Source organism: Amblyomma americanum, chromosome 3 (assembly GCF_052857255.1).
Source record: "Amblyomma americanum isolate KBUSLIRL-KWMA chromosome 3, ASM5285725v1, whole genome shotgun sequence".
In the NCBI taxonomy this organism is placed as follows: Eukaryota; Metazoa; Arthropoda; class Arachnida; order Ixodida; family Ixodidae; genus Amblyomma; species Amblyomma americanum.
In genome coordinates this window covers 75,398,486-75,423,360 of record NC_135499.1, presented here as the reverse complement: position 1 = coordinate 75,423,360, position 24,875 = coordinate 75,398,486, and positions in this window count along the sequence as shown.

The following is a 24,875-nucleotide window of genomic DNA, read 5'->3' as shown; positions in this document are numbered from 1 at the left end:
CAGGTCTGTATGATGACATGTTGTTATCTATTGAAACGCTTTGCCTTCGATGTTGTAGATATGATGTTATAAGTGCTAGTGGTGTTCCCCTTACTCCATATATTTCTAGTTTCTTTAGTAATGTTATGTGATTAAGACGATGAAAAGCTTTAGAAAAGTCAATGTAGATGCCAATTACTGCTTCTTTTTCTTCAAATGCTTTTAGTATAATTTCTTTCTGTGTGAGCAATGCTAGTTCTGTGGATTTGCCTTTGCGAAAGCCGAATTGTGTCGGTGTTAACAAATTGTGCTTTTCAAAAAAATTGATGATGCGGATATGAATTACTTTTTCAAGTCCTTTTGAAAAGATAGGTAGCAAGGATATTGGGCGATAGTTTGATAAATTGTCGCGATCGCCGCCTTTGAAAATTGTTATTACTTTAGATATTTGCATCTTTGCTGGGAAAACGCCTGTGGAGAGAGCTAAATTGTAGATATGAGTGAGATGTGGTGTAAGCAAGTCAAGTGCACCTTTTATAGGCCTTAGCTGAAGATCGTTTATGTCCCGCGCCGAACTGTTGCGAAGAGAACTAAATGCATCATGGACTTCACTTTCACTTGTGGGAACAAAAAAGATGCTGTCTAAATTTCTAGCAATATTTCCCGTTGCTTCTACACAGTGAGCACTAGTAACCTGGTTGACTAGATGGTTGTTAAATTCTTCAGCTAGCTCTGGTCCACAAATAACTTTGTCATTTATAATTATTTCATGTGTATTCTGACAAGGGGGGTTTCGATTAAGTAGCTCATTTAATTTCTTCCACATAACGTCAGATTTTATGGCATGACCCGTCTCAAAGAATAGGTAAAGATACCGCTGTTTTTCTTTCCGCAGTATGGCGTTTGTTTTGTTTCTATATTTTTTGAAGGCTTTCCAATCTTCTGTATCGCGCGTGCTTAGAAATCTATGGAAGAGTTTGTCTTTCTTTTTTGTCATTTTTAGGGACTCCTCGGTAATCCAAGGTTTACGTGATTTCTTGAATTTTTTTGCAGTAATGAAGGGGAACGACTGCGAATATGCATCTATTAATTTATTTAAAAAGTTATTATATGCATCATCAGCTGATGTTGTGCTATAAACATCACTCCAGTTTGTCTGTATAAGTTTACTACGAAAAATGGATATTGTAGACTCACTGATGTTTTGAATTTTTCTGCTTGGAAGTGATACAGTATTCGTACGTTTAGGTGTTGTTTTACAGAGTAAAACTATTGCCAAGTGGTCGCTGATATTTGATGAAACTGTACCTGCTGTTGTTTCGTGCTTAGGCAGGTTTGTTATGAATAGATCTATCAGTGTGGATGATTTTGTGGTTATCCTTGTGGGAGTCTGAATCATATTACTGTAGCCTTGCGAGAAGAGTGTTGTCTGTAATAACTGCTCAGAGGTGGACGAGGTAAGCAGGTCTATGTTAAGATCACCTCCCAGGATTGTTGTGTAGTCATTCTTATTTGAAAAATCAAGTAAGGTTTCAAGAAATTGAAAGAAACTGCTCATGCACCCATCAGGCGGCCTGTAAATCACAGCGAAAATGTAGGGCTCACTAACTACGGCAAGACATTCGATGTAGTCATTGATAACAGCGAACTGATCAAGTAAGTCACACTGAAAGCACTTCCTAATATTCAATTGAATTCCGCCACCACGCTTTTTCGATCGGTTCAAAAAGAAGGTTTTATAATTTGCATCAATTATAGCATCACATTCTGCTGTAGACCACGTTTCCGTTAACATGACCACATCAAAAGGGAAGGTAAAGTTTTCAAGAAAAATATTAAGTATGTCTTCTTTATTACGACTTGATCTTATGTTCAGATGGAAGCATTTAAGACCTCTCATGTTTCCAGATGTGATAAGATTGTTAACTTCAGCAGGCTGTAATGCCATTCTGAATGACAAGATGGGATACTAGATAAGTTGTTGTGCTCACTGAATCTTTCCAATGTCTTTTTCGCATTGTATGCGAAGAACTTTTGACGTTTCATGTTTGCGAGCAAAGATTTTTCCGCCACGAACCCACACGAACTTCCAGTTTTGTTCTTTTTTCTTTTGTTTGGCCAAGCTGAGAAGCTTCTTCAGGGAGGGGCAAAGGTGTTCATTTATGTATATGGGATCGGAGCTATCAAATCCTAGATCTCTGTTTGTGAGGCGAGTCTTTTTGGCATTTTCAAGAGCGCTGTCGCGTTTGGCGCGGGACTTGAATTGAATAACTATGTTCTTAGTTTTGCCGTCATTACGGGTGGGAACACGGTGACATATCTCAACATCACTGTCTGTGATTGATTCATGGATAGCAATCCCAACTTTGGTAAGGATTTCTGGTATGTTTTCCTCTTCTTCCTCTTCGACTCCCTGAATTTCCAAGTTCACGTTTCTTGAATACTGTTCTAATTGAACTACTCGCTTTTCAAGCTCCTCATTCTGTTGTTCCAGAGCCGCACATTTCGCTTCAGCGTTATCTTTTTCAGTGCTTAGCTTTGCGTTTTTTTTCAACCTCACTAGTAAGTTGCTTTTTCAGTGTTTCAATTTCAGCATGTGCAAATTCAAGACTTTCGGTCAAACTCTTTTGCTCGTTGCGCAGTTCGCGAAGTTCACTTCGTGCATCCCTTTCCAGGGACGCCTGAGCAGTTTTTATTTCCTGCTGAAGCTCTGCCTTTAACTGGGTGAACTCTTGTCTTATCTCTTCCTTTAACTTTGCTAGTTCTTTCGCCATCTGTGCAGGACGCCCCACGGCAGACAAGGGTACACACAACTGTGAAGAACTTGGCAATGGCGACGACCGAAGCAACAATAATGGGTTCAAAAACTATATCCAAGCACTAACCTGCAGAAAAAGCAAGCTGTGCTTAGGCGATGTTCGTTCCGTGTCGTCGCCAATGCCAAGTGAAGCACCCGGTGGTCGCAGGCGGCTTTTGTAGATTCTGTTGCTGTGACGTCAGAACCGATGCTGGAGATTGCAGTTTTCAGTGATTTGACACGCCCCCGGATCTTTGATCTTCTTTATCCGTCGCTGGTGCTGACACGTGCGGGACGCTTATACAGCGGAAGGCACTGAATCTGGTATCCAGGGCTCGATCTGCAGAAAAAGCAAGCTGTGCTTAGGCGATGTTCGTTCCGTGTCGTCGCCCTTTCCACCAAAAATTTTTCCTGTGACCAGAGTGGCCACTTTCTGAGTCTAGGTAAGTGTCAAGGCAAAAAACGTTCAAACACTGCACAAGGTCGAGTAGCAAGAACACTTCACACACTCACTTCGCTTTGAAGGAACACCACATGCACTCACCCTTGTAACTTTGCAGTGTCGCCAGTCAACAACTCGCAAACAATCGTAGAAGCAGGAACAACTTCACAGCATCCACTTTGAGTGCACACAAGTGGCTTGGCATAAATAATAATAATAATAATAATAATAATAATAATAATAATTGGTTTTTGGGGGGAAAGGAAATGGCGCAGTATCTGTCTCATTTTTCGTTGGACACCTGAACCGCAATTGTCAGTTTTCACATCCACTCTGTCAGACGACACTAGTGCCTTGGCCCAGAAACGCCAGTTGTCATTTCTTTCGTATATCTAAGCAAGCAAGTAAAACGTGTACAAATGTGATGCCCTAACTTAAAGGTATTTATGGAGGAATGAATTATGAATGATGCACAATCTGCAGTAACCTGTTGAACCTAAATCACAGTAGGTAGAAAAACGTCAGTGATGCAGAAAGGGCATCGGCTGGCTGTGTTCACTGGTGTGCAGAAAGCACGCGCTTTGTGAACAGATGCCTTAGGTAGGTGCTACGGTTCGTCTCGGTGATATGGCAGGCAAACTCTCTGAGCCGTAATTCAACGTACTTCTTCTGCAGCGTTCTTATCAGGGTGATTACACGGTGCGGATCTTCAGCATTCTGTGCACATTCTTGCAGTATTGAGTTGCGATTCTGAACAAATTCTCTGAAAGCTTTAAGTGTCAGCTCATTCACACTGTGTTTTTGACATCTGGCGTTTGTTGCAGCATCATTTCAGCAGCATGCATTGCGGTGTGCACAAAGTAGGATGGCTTAATGAGGCCGCCATGGTTCTTAGATACATGCTTACGCTGCCAGATACAAGCAGTCGAGCGCAGTCAGTGCAGATTAGTGTGCTGCTGATGGCCCTGACGACTCAGCCACCTATGTACTCAGCGGCTTCGCTTTTAAGTTCACTCAAAGCAAAGTAGTCGTGTTCAAGAAGTGACTGTGGCAGTGCTTCTGTTGGCAGTTGAAATTCATGGCTGCTATCTTCCGCGCAGGGCCTGATTGGTTGTCCTTGGCTCCTGTATAAGCAAATGCCTTCCAGCTCCGTGGAGACATTGCAGTTCAGTGAGGCAACCACAGCTGTATGATCAATTGTACTACGGTAGGCATGCCGGAACTGGGCAGGTGACGGATTGTTGATCCAGGCGCCGCGCTGCCTGATGCAGCTGAAGTACATTTCGAGGGGATCCTGAGTGGGCCTCCTCGTGCAAATGTACCTGCAAGGAACATGGTGGGCAGTATGTGAGCAATGCAATGTTTTTTTAATTTGTTTAGTGGCTTATGTGCCTTTTTGTGAATGCCTCCTATCCTTTATTTGGTTTATTCCTTTCTGTCCTTTTATGCTCAACCTTCGTGTGTAGGGTAGCAATGTGTACGTGAGGTCGTTTTAATTCTGGGCTGCTCCTTTATTGTTCTGTCCGAATTTCTATACATATGGGAAGCAAGTCGTGATTGACGTTTAAAACACCTGGATTACGGCTGCTCCCTCAACTTTGGAGCCGATAATAGGAAAAAAAATCGGCAAAGAGCAACTGCGCTTCACATTTGCACACACTGTCTTGTGCGGCACAGTCCTCAAGGAGTTTATTTTATTTATACATACTGTAGCCCCTTTATGGGGCTATTGCAAGAGTGGGTTAGACAAAAAGAAGTTATACAAAAAATAAACAGTAACTTTTATGAATTTACGAGAAATAAGGCAGATGACACAAATGAAGCTCAAAATAACAGCAACACTGCGATACAGTATAGAAACGAGAATGAATCAACACATTGTAACAACAAGAAAGTACATAAAATCAGGTGTAGTTAACGTTTAACAGGAAATAGTTTAATGGCAGTGACCTAATTGTTCCGGGAATTAAGTTCCAGAATTCAATAGTACGTGATGAAAAGCTGTATTAAAATTTATTACATCGAGCAAAGTAAGGCTTAATATTATTACTATGGTGACTCCTACTTGACCAAGGAATATCTGAAGGAATATATATAGGATGTGAGACACGATAAAAAAAATCGGATATGTCATGCAGAAACTTCAATGACTCAACATAACGGCGTACGGATAAATCGGTTCATAGGAGATAAGGCACGAGAGGGTGGAAAATCGTTATCATAGCGACGATATATGAACAGAATAGATTTTCGTTGTATGCTCGCAATGGAGTTAGTGTCGCACTGCTTATGACAGTTCCAGACAGGAGATGCATATTCTAGGGTTGGACGAATTAAAGTTTTATACATTAGTAACTTAGTTTCCTTTGGAGAATTGTTGGAATTGCGCCTCAAATACCCGAGCTTACTGATTGCTTTGGTGCAAATGAAATTAATGCGTTTTGACCAGGGCATGTTACTGGTTAATATGGCGCCAAGATACTTTTTCCGAAACACTATGCAAGGATAAGTCGTTGAAAGTGTAATTGATCAATGAAGGAGACGCACTATTTGAAACTGACATTATCACAGTTTTAGTAAAAATTAGTTTCCCTTGCCAAGTGTTGCACCAGGTAGAGAAGCTGACAAATAAGGAATTATCTTCTAGTGTGTTAATAATGCGATACACAACACTGTCGTCCGCATAAAGGCGTTTGTTTGAAGTGACGTTTCGAGGTCAGTCATTAAAATATAAAAAAAACAGTAAATGACCAAGAACCCACCCTTGGGGTACACCAGATGACACGTCAACATAAGAAAAGTTAGCTGACTTATAACATACGAATTGTGATCGATGAGAAAGGAAACTGGCCATCCAGCTAACCAAGTTAGAATTTTTCAAGATTAAGCTTTATTAAGAGGTTAGAAGGCAGTACAGTATCGAAAGCCTTAGAAAAATGTAAAAATATAGCGTCGATCTTGGCGCCGATATGAAGGGCGCAGAAGACATCGTGTGAGAATTCAACTAGTTGTGTTAAGGTGCTGAAAACTTTCCCAAAACCGTACTGCCAGTTAGAAATCATGTTATTCGATTCCATAAATTCTATTATATGTTTAGGAATTGTGTGCTACAGCATCTTACATGAATATGATGTTAACGAAATAGGTCTATTATTATATAGGAGCAGTTTATTACCAGATTTGAATAATAGATGTACCTTGGCCAGCTTCCATGAAAATAGAACAATCCCGGTAATCAGGGGCTTTTGAAAGATGATGGTTAGATATCGAGGGGACCACAATGAATAACGAACGGGAAAGGAATTGGACATACCATCGGCAACGGCAGACTTTTTTGTGTCTAACTGTAGTATTAGGTTCAGTACACCATGCTCATTAATCATGATATCAGTAATCGGGGTTGCCACATTAGGAGGGTCAAAGGATAGAACATCGTGGGTGTCTGATGACAACAAAGATTTAAAGTAGGCATTAGAAGCAGAGAATATTATTAACGGATAATTAGTTGTTACATCATTGACGATTATAGACGCTGATGTAGCCTCTGTTGGCAAGACAGAGCGCCAAAATTTGCGCGGATTAGTTTTTAGAAGATTTTCTAACTGGACATTGAACAAACGACCTTTTGCGGATTTCGTAATTCGAGCAGTTCTTCATTTGCCCCGCGAAACTTGATAGCTCTTTTAGGGTCTATAAACGCTTCATCCGCCTGAGGCGTCTAACGCGGCGTGATACGTGAAGTATATCGCATGTCATTCAGGGTACTTTGATGTTCTTTTTCTTTGTTTATAGCGGAACAAAACGTTGCATGCAGTGACTGACAATAGTTTCAAATTTGCTGACATGGTTCGTTGATGTCACTCATGTGACTAAGCGTGTAAAATACACGAAAAGAAGAAGCAAGAAAGATCAGTGATAGCAATATCATCAGCGCGAGAAAAATCAGAAAAAATGGTGACAGTCGACAGCGGTGCGAAAACAGGACAGTTGAAAGTAGGACAGTTGAAAGTAACTGCTACACCCTCGTGGTTCGAAATTCCATCAACTGTATCACATTCAAAACCGTACTGAGAAATATTTCAACCGGGAAAGGCAAAGCCAGTCAGTGAGTCACCTCTTGTTGCTTCCTTAATCATTTGCTTTAGATTGAGGAACATAGAAATGTTCAATTCTCTACATATGGCTGTGTCCCGACCAGAAAATATAAATGATGGCCAATAGATACCTGAAGCGTTGAAATCGCCCATCAAAATAAGATTACACAGTTTGAATGTTTGTATGTTCAAATAATCATTAAGGATGTGCAAAACATCGACAGATGAACCTGGCGGTCAATAAAGAATGCTGATTACAATGAACTGTTCCTTAAGAAAAATTTTAAACCAGACAGATTTAGTTTCTGCTGGCGCCTTCATGACAGAGAACTTAGTCAGATCGAACGATAACAGTGACCCCTCCGCCTTTGCTATCCTGTCAATCCGCTCGTATCGCCACGTAGCCTGGGGTAGCGGATTCTGAATCATGGATGCCATTTTGAAGCCACGTTTTCTTATGCGCACAATATGTGGAGACTGTGAACACAAAAGACAAGAAGTCAGAAAATTTGTTTATTATTCTAGCGTTAATATTCATAATCGAGAGCTTTTCATGCCTGTGCTTAGAAAGTCGAACAGAAGGCGTAGTACAATGTCGGGCTCTGCGTTTGGAGGACTGCCTGTGGTACTTCTCGAGGGCATCTTTATCAGTTTTCGAGACGTACCGAGATTTATCGATCAGATTGTAATTTAAGCGAAGCTTCACCTCAGAGCCATTGTCGCGATATACCTGGGACGCTTCCCAAAGTTTGTTTCTGAGTGCACGAATTTTAAAAGAGAAGTCTTCGCTTGCATGGTAGTCAGTGTCTTTAAATTTATGTACGTTCTTCGGTAGGGTTATTTTCTCGGAGTAGCCCAAAATTCTCAGAATAACACGACGCGGACGGTTCTCGCCTACCGTACCAAGTCAGTGACGGCGTTCGATGCTTGGACATTTAATCGACAATTTCTCTGAAATGACATTTGACACATAAGTCCTCTCCATCCTCATTTGCGTCTTCTGGGATGCCATATAAGATTAAGTTATTGCGACGACATTTATTTTAGAGGTCATCATTTTTTTTGCTTAGCTATGCCCCAGCAACAGTCAAGGAATCAACTTGAGAACATAAGATACAGTACATTCCCGGTTGTGAAGACTCAAGCGCATCACACGAGAATCGAGACGTTCGAAACGCTCGTCGACAGTTTTCTTGAATGCCTCTATGTCGGCTATGTCACGGGCTGATCACTTCTGCGCATCTACCAGTTCAGGTAGCATTTTGCAATCATAGTGTGATTAGCATCAACGGCCGTAGCGTCGGCCTGTGACGTGGAAGCAGCGGCTGCCGCGAATCTGGTAAGGCTACTCGAAGCCATTTGAACGATGGAGTGCTGACACAGTTATCCCTTTTTTTTTGCAATCTCTCCAGCCTCAGAAATCTCCCTGGCTGTTTTGCTTATGTACTTGTGAAGGATGGTGGTTCCTCCCAAAGAAGGACCACGTTCCTTGCACTGTTGGCAATCACGGCAGTGTATGCCGAGATGACGAGATGCCCCGATGACGCTGTTGTTATGTTCCATGAGCCTCTCGTTGAGGCACCTGCCTGTTTGGCCAATGTAGGCTCGTCCACAGGGCAATAGAATCGAGTACACCACGTTTCTCGCGCACTTCACAAATGGCTGCCTGTGCCTAACAGCGCAGGTATTGCTGACAGAGACGGCGGAATTCAGGTGAGCATCTTGCCGGCACTGCTGTCTCGTAGCCAGGCAACAGTTGTCTGCTACTATGCTCATTATTTTCTAGTCACACTGTTTTGCAGCCGTCTGCCATTTGAAACAGCTTTGAGACACCTGTACTCGGAGTTGCTGACAATTATCAACCATGGAGTGATGCTGCCTGGACAGCTCAGAAGATCATAATTTAAGCCAGCTTGGGCATGCCGTGTGAGTTTGTGGCGTGTGGTGTGAGTTAGCGGTAAGAGGGAAAGCAGGTGATTCAGGATTTGGACGCAGACGAGATATTCGGCTTTAACTCAGGAAGACGATCTCAATATTCAAACAGTGAATGATAATCTCAATGCTATCATAACGGAGTGCGCACAAGAAGTAGGTGTTAGGATGGTTCGACAACATACTGGCCAGCTCTCTCAGGAGACGAAAAACCTGATTAAGAAAATCCAAAGAAAGAGGGCAGCTTGCCCTAGAGAGAAAAGAGAACTAGCAAAACTATCGAAGTTAACAAATAAGGGCAAGGTAGCCGACATACGGAAGTTTGATGAGGAGAGACTCGGGCATGCTCTGCAGAACGGAGGTAGCCTACAAGCGGTGAAGAGGAAACTAGGTATAGGTAGTAACCAGATGTATGCGTTGAGGGACAAGGAGAGCAATATCATCAGCAATATGGATAGGATAGTTAAGATATCTGAAGTCTCTTACACAAATTTATACAGTAGCCAATGTAATCAAAACGTTAATGATAGATACAGTAGTGTTCAGCAATTCGTCACCCCGCCAGTAACGAAAGAGGAAGTAAAGAAAACCTTAGGGGCAATGCAAAGGATAAAAGCAGCTGGTGAGGATCAGGTAACAGCAGATCTGTTGAAGGAACGGAGGGGAGCTTGTGCTAGAAAAAGTGGCCCACCTCTGCACACAATTCCTTATGACCTCGACCTTACCAGACGCTTGGAAGAATGCTGAAGTTATCTTAATTCATAAGAAAGATGACACCAAGGACTTGGAGAATTACAGGCCGATCAGCTCACTCTCTGTTGTCTAAAAGGTAATCACTAAGCAAATCGCAAATAGACTGGAGACAACCTTAATCAGTCATATTATCAGGCAGATTTTCGTAAAGGATATTCCACAATATGCCACATTCACACTACCAATCAGGTGATAAACAAATGTGCAGCATGTAACCAACTCCTGTGTGTAGCCGTTATTGATTACGAGAAAGCATTTGACTCAGTGGAAATCTCGGCAGTCATTCAGATATTACGGAATCTAAGTGTACAAGAGCGTTATGCAAAAATACTGGAAGATATATTCAGCAACTGCACAGCTACCATAGTCCTTCATAGCGTTGGCAACAAAATTCCGGTAAAATGGGGGTCAAGCAGGGAGACATGATCTTGCCAATGCTATTCACTGCTTTATAGGAGGTATGCCGAGGCCTCAGTTGGGGATAATAGTCAATGAAGAGCACCTAAATAATTTGGGATTCGCTGGTGACATTGCCTTGGTGAGTCACTCAGGAGGTTAACTGCAATTCATGATCAATAAGCTAGACAGGCAGACCAGAAGAGTGGATCTAAACATTTGCATGCAGAAAACCGAAGTGATGTTCAAGAGCCCAGCAAGGCAACAGCAGCTCAGAAATGGTAACGAGGTGCTGGAAGTGGTAAAGGAATATGTGCAATAAGTGAAAGGAATATCTAGCCGCAGTTACCTTGCTCCCTATTGTGCACATTATCATCCGCACTAACGCCATCGAAGCAACACGTCTACTGCGACGCGTCAGCCGTGGCCCAGAAGTCTGCCAGAATATACATGGTCTGGCGGCTAGCATCCAGCAAGCCGTTTGAAATCAATGGGTCTCACGTGACCTACTGTGTTCACAAAGCTCTGCAGATTCTGCAACCCGCATGGCGACCCTACCCATTTCAATGCCTCTATTCCTCGGCATGGATGGTACCACCCTCCTTCTCACAAGAAAGGAACAGCTCCGGTGCCGCACACGTGGTCTCGTCTCTCCTTGTTTGGAAACCCTCCCCCGCGGTCTTGCACGTGCAGAGGAGGTTGTGCTCCGGAGGATCCGGTTCGGCTTTGCCCTCACTCCTGCCGTAACTCGGGCGTGGCCTCAATTTCGCCACTTATATCCCCGTCTAGGGTGTCCTGTCTGGAACTAGCAAGATACTGAGGCTGACATTCACCACTTCTGGGTTTCCCCGGCGCTGAAGACATATATTAGTGCGGGCAGAGATAAAGAAAGAAAAATAATATTGCCCAACCCGCACCGCCAATGGCGCAACGGGCTAAAGACAACCAGAACTCGCCAACTGGCAGCCGCGGGTCTTCAGCCGGACAACCCGTCCTCTATATAGCTGGGACTCAAGGCCACATCAGCGCTCCCCTCTCGCCTCCACTAGATCGGCCCACATTTTCTCATTCGTTTAACACCCACCCACTTTTTTCTTTCCCTTCCTACCTTCCCGACTCCCCTTATGCCCTGAAGCAATAAATAACGTCATAAAAAATGGAGCGCAGAGCATATGGCAGGTTCTCTCAGTTCATGAATGGCAGCTTACCAATATCCCTCAAGACAAAAGTATACAAGAGCAGTATCTTATCAGTACTCGCCGACGGGGCAGAAATGTGGAGGCTAACTTGAAGGATTCAGCTAAAGTTAAGGACAACGCTGCGAGCTATGGAAAGAAAAATGATAGGTGTAACGTAAAGAGAAAGGAAGCGGGCAGAGTGGGTGAGGGAACAAACTCGGCTTAGTGACATCCCAGTCGAAATCAAGTGGAAGAAATAGGCTTGAGCAGGGCTTGGAATGCCAAGGCAAGATAACCGCTGATCCTCAAGGGTAACTGAGTGGGTTCCAGGAGAAGGCAAGCGTAGCAGGGGACGGGAGAAAGTTAGGTGTGAGGTCGAAATTAAGATCTTTGCCGGGATACGGTAGCCTTAGCTGGCAAAGGACAGGGTTAATTGAAGAGACATGGGAGAGGCCTTTACTCAGCAGTGGGCGTAGTCAGGCTGATGATGATGATGGTGTGGACACATTCTGTTAGTAGTTCTATTGAAGTTGCACAAAGCTTTGACGGCTATGCATGACACCGTATATTGTGTAAGGGCGAACCCACCAAAACAGCGATACAAAATGTGGCTTTTAGCCGAGTGCGTCCTTTGTGTGGATAGTCATGACAGCAACTGAACCGTGAAGCTAAGGCAGGGTACCCTTAAGTTGTTCAGTTCGATTGTTGATACCGGGTCATTGTTTGCCTCTTGGATGATAGAAGGATTTTCATTGAGTGTAGCGATTAAAAGGAGCATAAAATATCATACGCTCATTGGGTGACTTGGTGAAAGTGGTTAGCAAAGGGGTATCTTTGCACACAGCTTTTTCTGTAGCAAAACCATATTTGTAATCAAGCTCCAGATATTACCATTATCAAAGGGAATGAAAATATTTTTTTAGCTAAATCAACGTATCTCATTTCTTTGACATTATCCGGTGCAGGGTGGCAGACTTCATCTATTATGTAATATTTCTATCCAGTGAGTGTATACTGAGGAAAGGATGAAGTTAGTTTTGATGTCAAAAATTGGTGGGCTCTGCATGCACCAGATTTGCTGCCATTGTAAAAGCTAAGTAATTTTTATAGTGTTGTTTGGATAATCCTACTATTCAGTTTGCTTTGCTTGAACGGCACTGACAGTACAAGGAATCACATTGCGCGCTGTTTTTCTCTGCTTAATTCGCGTGATAATGAAAAGCGCAAGGGAATACCACACACAATTGGCAGCATAAATTTAGATAATTAAAGTTACGCAAAAGCTTGACAATCTTTCGGAACCAATGAACACCATCACGTTTTGATCCCTTTTACTGGATAGAGGAAGGGTATTTGAAGCTCCACTGTCTAATGGTTGATTTCCAGTTTCGGCATGGAAAATTATCGCGTCTGACTACAACAGCAGAAGACAAAACAGTGCGCTCATTTCGGCCAGCACAGCATTTCTGTGTACCTGGAGGCAAACTTTGTTGGGTATCTGCACACTGTGAAAAAGCATAGCAGAGCGAGTAAAACCTGCCATGTCTTTTCGATGTACGTATAATATTCTCGGTTTCTTTATTGCACCTTAAAGTGCGTACAGGATTAGCTGAAGAAATGAAGTCGAAATGTTTTCTTTATTTTGAAGGATTGTGTGAGTGAGTGAAGATAACAAAAAACCATCAGCCAACAAAACCAACAATATACTATTGCACTGCTACTTCAAGTGTCCTTTATTCATGCCAGCATTCATACAGGCATTCATGCCGGCACCGAAGGTTCGCGGGGCTCATGTTCTGCCTTGCGCGTCGCAATCCGCCATTTCGCCGTCAACAGCGTTATGACAATCAGCACTAACGCGAATAGCAAAGGTGCGGCGGTCACAAACCGGACGCAAAAAAGACACATGCAGAGTGAAAGGGACAGGACATCGCGTGGAGAGGGGGAGGAGTTCCGCGTTTAGAGGATGTTCGAAATATTTCTTGATGTATTGATTTTTTTCAAGGCCCTGGGTTCGAGGTTGCACCCAACCTTCAGGGGCTGTGGCTACCTGGTAATAAACTGCCTTGGTAAGGCAAAGTCTAGGGCGGGACTTGAAACACGATCGCCCTAACTTCTTCACTTGTGGAAGCCTTGAAATGGGGCGCAAAATCATTGACCATCAGTCTAGGTAGAGGCTCCGTGCTTAGCACGCAACTTTCCAGCATCTATGCTTTAACGAATACGTTCAGTAGATAAGTAGGTGCTGGAGAGTTTTTTATCTCTGCGAGATGATTTTCTTTGAGTTATAGTTTGCTCAAATTGTCTGTGTCACATTCCTTATGTAACCTGAACATTCATGTTTTGTAAATGCTGTAAATATACTTCTTCATTTCATGGTCTGCATCATCAATCATCTCCTCCTTCCTCTCCGCCGAATCACCACGACTGGAGAAGTCTGAGCCCCATCGAAGAAAGGGAACGAACCATGTTTAAATTTACTACGTGTCTGGGAAGTGATAAACAAAGATGACCACAGACCGCGGAAGTACACCATTAACGGCATCACTTCATACACATAAGACGGAGCTTATCTGTCCCCTCAAGGTTTTCTTTTAATTGCACAGATGATGGTTTATAATATTGTTTGGTATTTTCGATATTCAAAAATGCAGCTTGCTACCATTCACTATAGTAAGCAGCAGACTGCGCGCAAAAAGTTGATGCGTTCGTTACGCGAGCGGAAAAAAATTGCACCGCTTGACAGCCAAGCACTCTGTGCGCTCATTATGGAGCGCGTTCATTACGTGACTGAGTGCGGCAATCTATCCTCCACCACTTTGCCGCTGATACACTAAATCTATTGGCCAAAGCACGACCATGACAAGGCGTCCTCACCAACACATTCATCCCACGTAGTACCGGTCCAGCTGTGCATGAACGGCGTGATGACACGAATTCGAGTCGACTGGTCACGTGAGTTCTTCGCGGCGGAATCGTTCCTAGGCCAATGCAGCGACGAACGTAGCGCAGCAACTGTGCGCACTGAGCGCATGAGCTGCACGTCCTGCTGTCTACGCGCTACCTGCACACAGTAGCAGCACAAAAGGTAAACAGCCGACTCGGCAGGGAACAGGAGCTGCGTGAACGGCAGGGCCAGCAAGCCATTTCAGCTGTTCAAATCCCTATCATTGGTGGATGTCGGACCGAGCATAGGAGCTTCGCTTCCGACACTGCGCCTGTCTCGCGTCCACCGCGCTAATGCTTCTACAGTAGACGCTTTGCCAGCCGGCACACGCATGCAATGTGCCGCACTCACCCAAGCAATGACCGACATTATAGGCCTTCGGCACGGGCCTGACCGGTCGTTATCTAGAATTTTGCCTTTTCATGAATTTTTTTAGTAGCCTCTACTATCTTTCCGCATGGGTTGAGAGACGCTTATCGTTTTCACCGATTGTGGGCTTGTAGGAAGCGTTAGTTTTTCCATAGGAAGGGCGAGTTCACGGAGCCTACACGTTCTCTGTAACCGAGTGGTGTGGCCGTGGTTCGTAATATATCTTATACGTGTTGGCACAGCCATAATACATATTTTGGCGGTAGCACCACACAGGTTCGTAATAAGCGAAAGTTCGTTATATCTGCGGCCGTTATAACTGAGCTCGGCTGTATATACAAAAGCCCCAAAAAAAGTTTTATTTCATGGCTTCAGGTGACAAATTTTGAGAAGTGTAGCACGCTGTCTTGGTCACAAGCGCACAGTGCCGTCGGGTATACACCGGGGATATAAAGTGTAATTGCTTTCCCCTGGTTTTGTGCGCGGATTATATATGATTAATATGTGTAAAATGTGCCGTTCGCCCCATCTTGACTAGGCGAAGAATACCTTGCGCCATAAAATTCCTTTATAATAATCATGAGCAGGTGGTACACTGCACGAAAAAAGGTAGTAGCGCTTCCTTGTGGACGCGGAATTTGACGCCACTAGCGCGGCGTTCATTAATCGTTAAATGTGCCACTGACTGATCCGCACTGACTGCGACGTTTCCTAGGCTTGAAAGTATCCGTATGTTCTCGTCCCGGGCGCTGAGTCTGGAATAAAAAATTGGACCGGACACCTAATTAAGCTCCGCCTTAAGGGTACGACGCGATAAGGTAATTGGTTAACTCCGATATATGCAGAAGGACATTCACTACTTTCAATTCATAAATCCATGGGAGTCCTCATACCGCTCCTGGCCTAGCGGTGCAGCGGTTAAGCCATGCGCCACTGCCATGTCATGGCAGGTGCTCCCAGCGGTGAGCCATGCGCTGCCCTGGTTGCTCTTCACGAGAGACAAATCATTAATTTAACTGTCACCTTCCGTATACAGTTTGCTCACTATCTGTTGGGCAGGTTGTGATCAGACCACAAAATGTGACCTAGGTGGCCAACATGTCTCCAGGGTTGCTCTATGGGAACCAGCCAGGCCATGCCCTTGCTTTTTCACTAACAACGCTGACGCCGACAGCGGCCACACCAGATTTTCTGGACAGCGGTGCCTTTAACACTATCTTAACACCTGCGCTGTACAGCGACACCTATACACCGTTTCAAATATAGCAGGCAACGATGCCAAAGCTGCCACGCCTGTTCACTCAGCCAAAGTCCGCGCCCAAAAATAGTTCGCCATGCAGCCAAGTTGAACACAGGCATATTTCGTTACGAGAAATCTCGGATACCGTGACTGACAACCTCCTGCTCTTCGTTTTACCTCTTACCAAATTTTCATCCTGCGAATCAGCAAGAATTCGAGAAGTAAGAATGACCCGCGGCGGTATGGTAATGTGGTATGGTCTCGGTGTGTATCCGCGCTTAAAATGTAGTTCGCAAAAAGTGAAAATTATAGCCAGAGGCGCCGAACGCTGAGCACCTCACAGCTCCGACGGCGAGTTTAAATGCTACCTCATCATTTTGTATCTCTCTTTGTTTTTGTTCGAACGCTGAAGAAAGAATGGTACGAGGCGAAGTAATATAGTTTCGCGCATGCAATGCTTCCGCAGCCTCCGCAGCGTTGCCTGCGTAGTATGAAACGCGGAATATATAATTTGAATGATGCCTGTTGAGAGGTGGGCATACAATTTACCTCCAATGAGCACTCCGTGTGGGAAAATCACACGTCAGTCGAACTACAATGTTTAACATGGTGCGACCAGTGGGGAAGAAAAAGAACAATCGCGGAAACTCGTCGATTTGGCGGGGATGGAGGTGAAGTCCTCCAGCTGAGTAAACCACCCCGCCTAAGGAATTCGCGTTTTGCGAGCCAGGTATAATGTGCCCCACGTGGGCCCGTATCTGCAGGTACAGGGAGGACCACACATGAACGAACATTTGAGCGCGCGGTTTTGGGACTCGAGCAGCCATTTTTTCGCGCGTGTGACGTCTACAGCGTCACAACACAGTAACTGGGGCAGCGTCAGTGAGAGTGTGCCAGGTGTAGGGCTCACAACACTCCTGCAGCGAGCGTTGCGAGAAGTGCAGTAGCATGTAGTGGAGAGTTGCCGCACTGTGTAAGGGGATTATACAGTCGGGAAAAAATGTGAAGCATACGATGCGAGCTTTAGTTATAGATTGTTATTGGGCCACTTGCCAGGAGTGCTTTAGGTGGAGAATGGCGAAGAGATGGCAGTTTTTATCCGGAGGCATGTTTGCATTCTCCCTTTTACATCGGGCGAAACTCTCTGGCGAAATTGTTCAGATGTAATGCAAGAGCACTGATCCACGGAAAAGCGTGCGTTGTACACTGCTTTGTCTCCTCAAAGTAGTTAAGACCAGAAAGTGGGCAGTCTCTAAAATTTTACATGATTGCTCTTGCTATGCACCGGAACCGAAAAGCACACGCAGGTAATAGAATGGACGGAGTATGAGTGGTAGCAAACACACACTGCAGCAGTTTAACTTTTTTGCAGCGTTGGAGGGCAAGAGGGTTTCTTTAGCTGCTTTCGCTCTTAAAGCTTACGGAACCTTCTCTTTACTATCAAAGGCCTTTTTGCAAAGGCGCCAACATCATAAAAGAAACATTAAGTGGTGTGCTCTGTTCTTGCACAAGCGCAGTACAAAATGCCTTGAATCGGTCTCCTGCATTCCGCGTGACTGGGGCCTTTAGTTTCTTTGATTAGGAAGTGGAAAAAACAAATTGAGTACATATGGTTATGTACTAAGCTACGTCCAGAACTTATCTGTCGAGCACACTTAGTTTTGCTTCCTGTACTCTGGTTTCATGCAAAAAAAAAATTGGCCGTGAAAGGCAAACACGCACGCATTCTCAATAACAAAATCTCAAAGACATCGAGTTCACGTACACTTTCCCTCCTGGAGTCATCATTCGTCGTTTCGAATAGTAATTTCTTATGCGGGAATTATTTTCTTATGGGCATCACCCCAGCGCTAACTCCGAGACTGAGGATTGGTTTCTTTTGCATAAGAATCGGCTTTTTTTTAGCCCATTTAAGTTTTTCACCACCACCACCACAAACTACCTAAATTGAATTATATAAGCACATGCATAGATCAGCCTGGAACTTGTGGCGCCTATGACACTAAGAGCTCTTAGTCAGAACGCATACAGGGAAGCATGAATTCGCAACCTGGATAAGCAAGCACACGCCGCGTTTCCCTGCTTCGAAGGCGAAGGCGGGCAGGCTCCTGTGCAGCTATCGCTGGTTTTTCCCTCAGAAGTGATCGCCACCTCCAACGCTCCCCAAGACGGCCAACCTCCCCTATAAGCCGAGCAGCAGCACAGCACATCTTCGAGTGCCTGTCTTTGCGGTTGCAAACCCTTTTCTAATGAAAATTTGCTACTATAATAAGCTGAGTCGTACACCCCCCCCCCCCCCCCTCCGCCCCCGTTCAGGCAAAATATCGGTTGTGTCAAAACTTCCGCCTCGTCGTCCAACTCTTGAAGGTGTGAAGCGTGGGCCTCGCAGTTTGTGAAAAATATTTTTACTTACCCCAAGACAGAAAAAAATGAAAGAGGACATAAAAAGGACCTGTTTTGTTCACGCATTCGCCCTAGTTTTCGCGACCAAGGTCAAAAGACGGTCATGCGGAAGAAAAGTGATCAAGACAATGAAGGTAACCATTCTTTTGTTCGCAAGCCCAAGAAAGTCTGTTCGCGTCTGATACGGAACCGGTGGTCACAATCTCATTGCACCGTGGTATGCAGCACCGATATAGACGTCGGAATTCGACTGCCGGACGACACTATCATACTGGCGCCGCACGTATTCGCAGTTGTGTGCAACAGGTGGCGCTTCATTTCGAAAGCAGTCTGTTTAAGGTGCACGCTAGCGGTCCGTTTTCCCACTGTATCTGCCGCTGCCAGTTGTGTTGTTGCTTTTTTATACGCGATTAGGAACAGCTACACAGTAAAGAATGAAGTGGCGTTCATCGAATGGCACCGGAATTACTTGTTCTGTCTTCGCTTCGAAGGGTTCAATGCGCTCGTCACTTCGCTAGCTTGTAGCTCGGGTTCCTTTTGAAGTGAAAAGCTTCACTAGGCGAGGCAAAGCAGCTGTCGCTAAGCCGGAGAAATACCTTCGGCAATCTTCAGTCCAACCACGTTTTCCGTGTATGACCATAATGTGGTACAGTTATGGTGTCGAACCCTAGACCCCAGACCTTTAGCTGACCTTTGGCATGTGACCTTTGACATTGGGTGACCTTCGCGTCGACTTTTGCCCTTAAGAACATCCGAAGGGGTGATCTGACGCCACGTGATGACATATGATGGCGGTGTCGTAAGATAATGTGATGCCACGTCATAGCCACGTGGCTGTGTGGGTAAACAGAGAACGGCTGTGGCAAGCGTGTAGCAGAGCTGCCATGGACGAGCCTCAGACGCTTAGCAAGTATACTTGCTTTTCGCTGAATTCCAGGGTTAGCCAAGTTAAGCCACTGCCAATTTTTCCTCTCGGCTTTTTCCCTGTTGCTCATTCATTTTGTAGCGATAGCTACATTACTGTAGCATTTCGAGCCTTCAGCTTGGCGGTGGAACGTGACCGTGGAGGTGGCACGTGACGGTGGCGGCGCAGCCGAGACGTGGCGGCGCCACCACTACCACGTGACCAGCCACGTGGTGCGGAGTAGCTGCCGCGCCGGCGAAATCAAGCTGCAACAGCTTTGCGCATGCGCCGTATCAAGTGGGACGAGGATGAAGAAGGAACGCCCGCCGAAACGGAACGGCGACAGGCTGCCTGCCAGATCGTCGACTTTTGTTAGAGCACGCGATTCTCAGATTCGATTCCATAATTTGGATTTGTTGCTACGAAATCACCGATTGAACGATGAATAGAGCCGATGGAGTATTTGGCGTTTTTTTCTTTTTTTGGTTCGGGATGGCGCAAGTCACTCAGAAGCTTTAGGTTCGCAGTTATGCTTCGAGTCATCAGCTCACTGTTAATGGAGAAAAAAAACGCAGCGGCACCTATCCAGCAGAAAACTTTTGTCAGAGATGCCGAAAGAAGATATTTCGGGGCTGTCGAGAAAAAACTACCCTACCGCATGGCCTGAAATGTTACAGTTTGCGGCTCCCATTCGGTGTTGTTGTTCTGCGCAGCTTCAGGCAACTCTTGTCATGAGCATTTTCACGAAAGAAATAGATTTCTATTTTAGCCAGACAGGGGCCGGGGCCTTGTACCGAAGCGCTTGTTCATTCGCTCAAATTCACCGATTACAAATCCAACAGAAAGCAAATTTTGATCATCACTGTATTTCCATAATATGTACTCTTGCTGCGTAGCAGCGTTCTCTACTTTTAAAAGCCCACACAAGATTTCACATCAAGTTTTCTATCACCTAAAAGCGCTTCAACACCGAAAGTAGCCTCTCCGCATCGATCACTGGCACAAAGCCGAGAACGGCTGTGAAGAGACACACAAAAAATATTCACTAGAGACAATGACTTTATTTGCTACTTTACATAGGCTCAGGAAAATATGTAGCCGAAAAATAGCCACTTAGCAAAAGGGAAAATTTTGATGCCAACTAGGACAAGAAGTAGCCTGATTTTGCTGTTAATAGCCCAATCTGGCAACCCTGCAGTAGCGATCACTGAAGTGGATGGATGAGCGAGTCAAGGAGGCTATGAGCGAGTGTTTAAAAATATGGAGGTATGGCACGCGTATTTTAAACGCATTCTTTGAGACAATATTAAGACGCGCGGCTGTGGCCGCTTATTTTCGCCCTGAATTAAAAAATAAAAACAACTCAACACGTGGTTATTTTTTAATTATAAAAGAAAGTGGCCTATTATAATATCAAATTAGTCGCAATTGGAGGTCTTTTTAGCACAGTTTTAACGCTTCTGTGTGATGGTTGTGCTTTTGTGCGCTCGCGAGTGCTTATCCATGTAGAGCTTCATAGGTAGGCCTCTTTTCGTTCTTAGCTGTAGCTCTGACCAGTTAGATTTGTTGATTCTCCGTCACTCAGATCTTTTGCGCTCCGCATTGAGCATGGAGACGGAGGTCATGAGCAAGTGGCATAGATACCGTATCATTGTAAAAGAGCACAGGGAACTTTTGGAATAGCTCGGCATCCGACGACCACCGTCTACGAATTTGAAATCCTCTGGAAGCAAGAAAACGGGTGGCGAAGCAGCCTCGGACGTCGTCAGCGCCCCTCCGCTCCTTCAACCGTCCAGTGCAAGCAAACAGCCGAAAAGCGAAGCCTGCGTCGGCGGCGCTTGCGCCAGTGGCAGCGGACGAGCTATTTCGTCGCTACCTGCAGACCCGCCGGTACCATCTGCGCAGAGCGACCTGAACGAGCAGGCTAATGTGTCTGAGAGTTGCGCTGGAAGCCTTTCTAGTGAGGATACCACTACCTCGTGCGACTCAAGCGATGAGACCTCGTCCACGAACAGCCTTACTGCTGAGAACGTGGAAATAGGCCGGCCTCATGAGGAATCTTCTGAGCCTCATTATCACCATCTTTCGACTGCGCGGGAGTCAGCTGTCGTAGCTATCAAACACAATTTGACGCACGCCTGCATCAACGAATTGCTGGACTTCTGCCGTCGGCGTGAGATTGTAGAGCTCCAGAAAGATGCAAGGACCATCATGCAGACCTAGCGGAAAGATAATTGAGGACACCGCGAATCGTTTTTTGCGTTTTGACCTTGCAGAAAGCATTCAGCATGCTGTTGAGCAGGGGCCAGTGTCTGTGAATGTCGAGCTGGACGAATATATTGATGGGCTGCCTCTGCAAAGGACTAGCCAGGCTGCACTCTGGTCGATTCTGTGCAGAATAACGAACATAAACATACATGAACCATTTATGGTCAGTGCATACTGCGCTGCAGGGAAACCCCCCTGCCACCAGGAATTCCTCAGGCCTTTATTTGAAGAAGTGCACAACCTTAGTTGCAACGGACTGATTGTGAAACGGGTTCATGTCAATCTACGCTTAAAAGCCGTCATCTGCAACGCTCCAGAAAGGACTTTCGCGAAAGCAGTCACTGGCCACACAGGCTATCATGCCGGTGAACGTCGCAGACTAAAAGGGCACTATCTGGAAAGCAAGATGAATTTCTCTGACCTCCATGCACCGCAGTGAATAGACTCCTCTTTTCGTTCGCAAGAGCATCGGCGCCATCAGACCGGTGTGTCACCATTTACATCTTTGAACATAGATATGGTTAAATGCTTTCCGACATCGTATATGCATTTAGTCTGTTAGGGGGTTATGCGGCGGCTTCTTAGGGATTGGATATGCAAGGAGCACGCTGCCAGGCTGACCTGGGCTACAAGGAGTGCACTCAACGGCAAGCTGCGAGACGCAGCAACAGCATTTCCGAGGAGTTTTCAGAGCAAACCGAGGGGCACCGAAGAACCCGACAAATGGATGGTCACAGAGTTCAGGACTTTTTTACTATACCTGGGGCCTGTCTGATGAGTTTGATGATCCGGTCTGATGAGCTGTATAAGCATTTTTTTTTTGCATGTGTCTGTTACGGTATTTGCCTCTGCTGAGCATCACACAGCCCCCAATCAGTTTGCTCACGACCTGCTGCGGTACTTTGCGCAAACATTTGGCAGCCTATACGGACAAAAACAACTCGTGTACAACATGCACACCCTTTCACACTTGGCAGAGCAGTGCCTGGAGCATGGCACTGTCGATGAGTTCAGTGCATTTGCATTTGAAAGTCACCTAGGAAAGGTTAAAAAGAGGCTTCGCGCAACAAACAAGCCTCTGGAACCACTCCGCTGATGAATGTCGGAGTTGAGAGTGCGCACACCGCTCTATACGAGACAAGTGTGTCATGAAGTGAAAGTCGGTGACTGTTTTCTGGTGAAAAACTGCCCTGTGGTCATTGTTGACGTCCTGGGGGACTATGCCAAAGCTGGGATATTGCCAAGTGGCAGAGAGTTTTATAAAGTCCCAATTCACTCTTCAAGGCTTGACATGCGTCGATACAGTGCTCTTGGTCAAGAAACCAAGATCTGCCGCCTTTTGCACATCAAGAATCAGGTCCGATGAATAAAGGTTCAGTACAAGCGGGGGCATGTTGTTTTCTCTGTTTAACCTTCAGTGAAGCTTCATATTTCTGAGGTGTCTGAAGGATTATGTGCCTGCATTAACATAACTACAGATTCAAGCACCTTGCTTGGAGTGTTGGTGCTGAAGACATCAACTTCTACATCGCCATCCTTTGCATGGTTTGGATTTGGTTGTATGCGGCTTAACATCTTAAAGCGACTAAGGCTATGACAGACGCCATAGTGGATGGCTCCAGAAATTTAGGCAGTCTGCAGTTCTTTAACATGCGCTGACATCGCACTGTACAAAGGCCTCTAGTATTTAGCGCACATAAACTTGTGATGCACATCACAAGTGCACATCAAGCATGTGACTTCTGCAGCCCGGATGGAATCTGCGTCTTCTCAAGTCGGCAGCCAAGCACATAATCACTGAGCCACTGTTGCATACTCTGCATTGAAGCACTTCGAATTTTATCCTTTGGCGAAACTTCAACTTTGAAGCTAATGGCCCTTTTTAGGGCCACCCAAATTCGCTGCCAGGGTCGTTGCTGCGCCTCCAGTAACTCCAGAAATTTCTTCCTCCCCTCAATTTATTCTCAGCTTGATAATACATTATGGACTGGAGTGTAGTGGGCAGAGAAAGGTATTCAGAGAGGAAGGCTGAATTAACACGCATTTATGTAAAATGTTAGGTAAGACTGTAATGCATGCATCTTAACTTCTTGTAAGTGATGCATTAATAAAGGCATGAATTCAATAAAAGATGAAAATTTAACTTGACAAACCTAGAGATCAAACATCATACGAGAGAAGGGATGCTCACCTCTGGATGTCATTTCATGACACGGAAAGATGTTGCACCAGATTAAAAGTGAAATGACCTGCTTCTGAGCAGTGCACCGCTTCTTAGTGTCCACCAGCAAAAATGGACTTCTGTCACTAGTGCCCTCGTTTGCCTCACCTACAGCTCTGTTCTCATGCCACATAGTTTCGGGCTGTTAAAATGAGCCTATAAAACTGCTCCCTTAACTCTCGTAAATGCAGTTTCACCCATGTTGTAACTATGCATTGTCATTATTATATGATAGTATGTTCAGATAAATGCACTGAGGTTGAAAGTGCATCAACACTTGGCACGAGCCATGCTAGAAAGTCTGCTGCTAGAAAGGAGCTCCCTTCAAGCAGTTGTTTCAATGCAGTCTTTGAATTCCATCACTTAGCCCTAGACTCTTACATCGTATTTTCAGCACTGTAATTTAACATGACTATAATCGCTTTCAAAAGAAATTGAATAATCTATCTGCGTAACCATATGTCAGCTCATGACATGAGGCTTCGGCTATTTATAGTGAATAAAAGTACCATAGAGCATCATGTTTATAGCAAGAAATTTGAAACTGTTGCCAATTTAAAGGAATGCCAAAGGACAAATGTGATAGATTACTGCAGTTTGATAACAAAAAGCCATTTACACATAATTATGCTTTAAAAGCAAAGTTTCAAAAATGTAGCTACATGTATTGCCGTCATTAGAGATTTTTGCAAGAAAAGTGTAGGGCAAAAAGACTAGCTCTTTTAGTGGGTCTGTGATGATGCGTCATTCAATTATAGATGGTGTTTTGCAGTCATTTTTGGTATTGCTATGAATTGAGAGATGATAAAAATTTAAAATTCTATTTTTCTCTTCAAGCATAAACAACCTAGAAAGCAAGAGCCATGGAGCCGATTATAAGAACGAAACTGGTTGAAGTCATTACCTCGGTGCCCCTTTAAAGCTGGTGCTTGTGCCGTGCTATTTTCATTTT